The sequence below is a fragment of the Lactuca serriola genome, chromosome 8 (assembly GCF_051521515.1).
Source record: "Lactuca serriola cultivar US96UC23 chromosome 8, Lser_US96UC23_V15, whole genome shotgun sequence".
NCBI lineage: Eukaryota > Viridiplantae > Streptophyta > Magnoliopsida > Asterales > Asteraceae > Lactuca > Lactuca serriola.
The window spans coordinates 46,291,309-46,297,308 of record NC_136415.1 but is presented as its reverse complement, the minus strand read 5'-3'; positions in this window follow the sequence as shown (position 1 = coordinate 46,297,308).

Genomic DNA, 6,000 nt, shown 5'->3' with positions numbered 1-6,000 from the left:
AAGTACGTGGTTTTAAGTTACAGATAAAAAGTATGTTTCTATTTTGATTTTGTGATACAAGTACGAAGTTATCTTCAATTAAAAATAAAATTTGTACAAGCAACATAGTTGTATTATGAAAGCAAAACGGAAACATGTTTTTCTTATACAAATATACGATGTTATCTTCGGAAAAATAAAATTTGGACAATCAACGTACTTGTATTATGAAACCAAAGCGGAAATTTATTTTTACCTTTAACTCAAAACTACATACTTATATTTTTAAAATAAAATGACAACATGGTATTATTTTTATGATAACATTTTTTATAGTAACGTGTCATTTTTTTTAAAATAAATATATTTATATAAGAAAAATAAAAATAAATTTCTCAAATTATGTCAACTTATATAATGTAAAAATTAAAGTAGAAAAAAATGATGTTTTATACTTGAAATACTTTTAGATAAAAAATCGAACACAAAAATATATAATTATTTATTGTGGTTTAAAGATTTTAGATAACAAAAAATATTTATAATTAAGTAAAATATAATTGCATGTTGATTAAAATCAGTAAGTTATATTCTTTGTATTTATATAAATATTATATGTTCTATGTTTTAGTTTTTCTTTTTTTTATCTTTTTTTTTATTTTGATAATTAATACATAGTTTAATAGACTTTTTTAAAATATCATAGAAAGTTATTATGCGAAGTTTCAAAAAATATCACAAATGGTCTGTATGGAGACTTAATGTTTCATTTTAATGGACGTTAGTTAGAAGGACCATTCGCGTGCGAAATTTTCTCCCAAAAAAAAGTTTCGTAAGAACTATTTTGGGACAACTTTAAAACAAAAATGACCATTTGTGAAAACTTTTCTTTAATTATTTATTACAAAAGTTATTGTAATCATAAATGTTTCTTTTACTCACATTACTTTTATTTTATTCTCATTACGTGTTGGCTTCAACTAATAAGTTTTAGACAAATTTACACAAATAATCATTGTGTTGGTAAAACTTATGGGATTTAGTTCTTTTGAGAAGTTCATTGTAAAGGTATCCCTCAAAGTATGATAATAACTCTTAAACCTATATACATAACGAAGATTCCTTTTATTACACTTTGATCCTCATAACTTAACTCTAAACCAATGAAAGGGTTAGTTTTAAGAATAAACTTAACGAAACATTAACCTCAATGACATATGGAAATTCAAGTCGTTATAATGTACATATGTGGAAATTAGATGGAGCAAAAGTCACTCCACCCTTCGCTCTCTCCTAACTTCATCCACGCCATACAAAGCATGGGTGTGGTTACTTGTTTTGACTAGCTCTTACACAAGACATGTCTCTTACAAGCTATCCCTTTTGGATTTAGTGAAAGCATGGTTTTTAAGTTGTATGTGTGTATATAAGAAGGTAAGAGGCTTGCATTTGATGGTTGTTTCTTCCCATTCTACTCAAACCCAATAGCATCTCCATCCCCTCTCATTTTTCTCTCTTTTGAATACTAATGAAGTATTGGTGCTCTAAGTGCTTCTCCTTTAAGGATAAATTGTGTTTAGTTCTTAAAGACTTTATAAGTATTTATACAAGAGTGAACTAGCATTCTTGGTGATTCAAACTTGTTGGTGGATACATTATAGAGAAACTCTTCCTTGGGCTATTGCAATCTTCATCAACACCCTCATTGCTAAGTGGGATCCAAGTCTTTAAATTTTGTCATCTAAACATCTTATGATTACTTTATAATCTTTCGAAATTATGCAAATGGATCATTGATGGTTTTGTTTTAAATGGTCTTAAAATAATAGTTATTTTAAAATCGCTTTAATTTGTCGTTATAAGAAAAATATCATTTTTTTAGCTATCAAAATTCATCAGTGGTATCAGTGCCTATTTTAAATGTTATAAGGATTTATTTTTATGTTTTATAACATTTGGTTTTGGAAAACATGTTTGATATTTCTTTTGACTAAGAAAAGACCAAATATGTTTTCTACGGAAACTCGTAGATTTATAATTGTCATTTTTATGCAACCAATTTTTTCATGTATTTTGATTGTATAAAGTTGTCTTAGAAAAACAATGTGTTTGTTTGTTTATTTTAGATGATGATATTGTGTATAAACAAGTCATTAGGATTTTTGTTTTGTTGTGGTTGTTATTTATTATTCATGAAGATGTAATAGATAGGTAATTTTTCATTTGGTAGTTTGTTTGTAATAAATTAGTTTAGACTACTTTATTCTTTTTTATCTAAATGTAACAAGTTGAAGATATTACCCAAGTTTGGAAGATTGTTCCATTTCTTAACCACTTAAGACTATAATCCCAACCTTGAGAACCACTTAAGACTATAATCCCAACCTTGAGATTAAACTCATAGTTTTGGGCTTAATTATGGTCTTAATGGTTGAAGTGTCATGTCATCATAATACATGGAGTCTTGAAGTCCTTTTGCAAGCATGAGTTGTTTGACAAATAAGAACTATAAGTCCTTTTGAAGTGACCATTAAGTCCTTTGAGAATGATTTAATAATTTGTTTGTTGGCTTACAAAAATTATTACTAGTAAATAACTTAGTTTATATATTTTTTGATGCATTTTTGTGATGTTTATTTTATGTTGTTATATATTATGATATCTGTATGAAAATGAGTTTTGCATGCTAAATTAAAATTTTATCATAAATTAACATTACTTGGAGTTTGAGAATTAAATGTTTGATTATAACGTTGGATGTTTAAAAATGAGTGTATATTAAAAGTGTTTTAAAATGTGTAAAATTGAGTTTTTTTATTAAAAATGATTTTATCATAGAAACTCTTAATAGCCAACTTTAAAATATTTAAAATGGTTTAAATATGTTTTAAACTAAATCTAAATCCATGTCTTTTGTAATAAAATAAAGTTTTATCAAAAATACTAAAATTCGATTTATAGCTTTATTACGCCAAACTATAATATTATATATTGTTATTACATCAAATCAATATAAATGATATTAGTTTTTAAAATCAAACTCCTTAGTTGATATTATATTTTATGCATGCTAAATATGATTTATAACATAATTTTCATCACATGACTTTTGATTTATCAAACTATGACTTTTAATAATAAGATGTATAAAATGAGTTTATAAAATAAAATGAGTTTTATTCTGCAAATTCACAACATCAAGGGATTTTGATTACTAAAAGGAGATTTAAAATAATGATTTTAAAACTGACCCACACTCTCAGTCTTAACAGTAAAATGAAGTTTTATATTGGTTCTTAAGTGATCCAATGTCATACTTTAAATATGACTTAACGTCTAAACTTGAATATAAGATATTAGTTTATAAGATATTAGTTTATATTGATCGCAACTGTAAGGTTAATAAAATAAAGATATTATATAGGACCAAAAGAACTAAATATCATAAATATGATTTTTACAAAAGGTAACATGAATTGTTGGATGCATGCAATATTCATGAGATCATGTTTTTTAAACTAGATTTATAAAAAATATGTAAAGCCTTTTCTTAAAATGAAAGTCAATTTTGTTTTTTTGAACAACACTCGCACATCATTTATACGGTCCTTATGAGCGATGGGTCACCTAACCACTTGGATTTTGTCTTATGATGGTCGAGGCAGTTTTCGTATTTTCTATTGGGTTAAAGGTCACCTAATCACTAGTTAAGTATCAAACCATAATTTTTTTCAAGTAGGATGACTTGATTGATAATCTGTGTGATAAATGTCACATAAACATAAGAGGCCCGATGCATAGATGGGATCAAACATGTCACATTAAACAAAAGTTGTTTTAAGATCCCATATGCTAGACGTTACATTAACAGAATTGGTAATCGCTACCTTCCTTGTTGGATTAAGTGGATGGGATAAAGGTCACCTAACTATTTTATTATTTAGTACTTGGATCCTAGACTTTAACTAATTAATGTTTTGGAAACAATAAAAGGTATTAATTTTTAAGACTTCAATATTGCAATACAATATGAAATTTTGTCAGATTCTATAGATGAATGCAAACACTCTTATGCCTTATGTACAACCTTTTGCTTGATGTCTTTCAAGATACAGTAACATTCAATGGTTATAATTTCTACAACTGGTATTGTGACTTGAGAATTGCTCTAAAAAGAAAATAGAAACTATACATATTGAAAATGTCTCATTAGTGAATAATCTTTGCTAACCAGTCAGTCTGATCATGATGCTTGGTGGAAGCATTATTGTGATGTTATTGATATGTCTCACATCATACTATGAACGATAATCCCTAACCTCCACAATGTCTTGGAAAATTACAAACCATATTAGATGTTTCATCAAGTAGAGCAGATATTCCAACATATCAGTGATGTTTGGTACATACATGTTCTAATGTTGGAAGCTAACGAAAGTCGAAGAGAGTCACGATGTGTTCTCTAAGAGGCCTATGGTTTGATGAAGTGTGATAAGATAATTTCCTATCATTTTTGTGGGGTGAGGGGGGGGGGGATGAAAGAAAAATATTGTGGAATGACGTAACATGCCAAAAATATGATAAAATGAGATGAGAAGGGTGATTGAGATTATATCTAAAATTGACTTATTAACTATTCAACTTCTTGAAAAGTTAATAAATAAATAAATAAGTGTTTGGGTATATATGAAGGCTTTTTTAAAACAACTTTTTCTTAACTATTTGAGAATGAGATTTTAAAAAATTTAGAATTTATAACTTCTTGAGAAAACTTATAACTTATTATGTTTACAAAATAGATAAAAGACAAAATTAAACAAAATACTTTTTAACTTAGGTGTTGTTTGTTTTTCTGAAGCCAAAATGTCTGCAATCTGCGGACCACATTTGCAAGCCTCTGCAGCAGAAGAGGTGGACCAAACGTCTGCAGTCTGCAATAAGAAGATTGTTTGTTTTTTAACGTCTGCAGGCTGTTGAAATAAACTGAAATTTTAAATAAAATGATTTTACAAACATAAAATGATTTTCCAACACCAACATTTTAATAATAATAGTCTTATAACATTGAAAATAAAATTCATGCATCTAAATTAGTCATACAATAAAAAAAAATTGGTTTTACAATAACAATTTCATTTAAAAAAATTCAATTTATATTGTGCATCAACTGATTAGCAATTTCATCCCGTAACGGAGTCATATATTCACGATCTGCTGTAGTACCATGTTTTGAAATCTCATCTTCATCATCATCAACGCCCACATTGTTATTTTGAAACGAGACATTGGGTTCATCATATCGTGCAAAATACTCATCACTCATTCCTTCTCTCCTTATAAAATTATGAAGCGCGAAACATGTCATGGCAATGTTTCTTTGTGCCACAAACGGGAATGGTGTCATCCTCTTCAATATAGGGAAGCGTGCTTTCAAAACACCAAAAGCACGCTCAATGACATTCTGAAGTTTTGCATGTCCATGGTTAAACTTTTCCTTATTGGTAAATACACGTCTTTGACGAAAATCTCCAAGCCAATACCTCATATTACGATAAGGGGACATAAATCCTCGAGTGTGTGCATACGCGACATCACAAAGATAATACTTGTCTGTAAAAAAAAATGCAAAACACTAATCAATTTTCAAACTAAGATAATAGTATTTAAAAAAACAAAAACTTACCGGGTGGTGGAAATGGGAATGATGATTATGGATCGGTTATTGCTTCTGATAATATTCTAGAGTCATACGCTACCCCTTCCCACCCGACCACAACAAATATGAAAATCATATTGAAGTCACAAATTGCCAATACGTTTTGGTAGCAGTCTTCCTTTCCCCTACTTCTATATAAGTCTCGTTTTTTAGCAGGGACAACATCATGTATCAAAGTGTCATCAAGTGCACCAACCGCCCATTTGAAAACCCGTCGTAGCCTCCTATTATGTCCTGGAATGTTTGGATTCGGATTAAAAGAAGTTGGTACTATAACATCTTGTGCGAAAAGCATCATTTTTTCC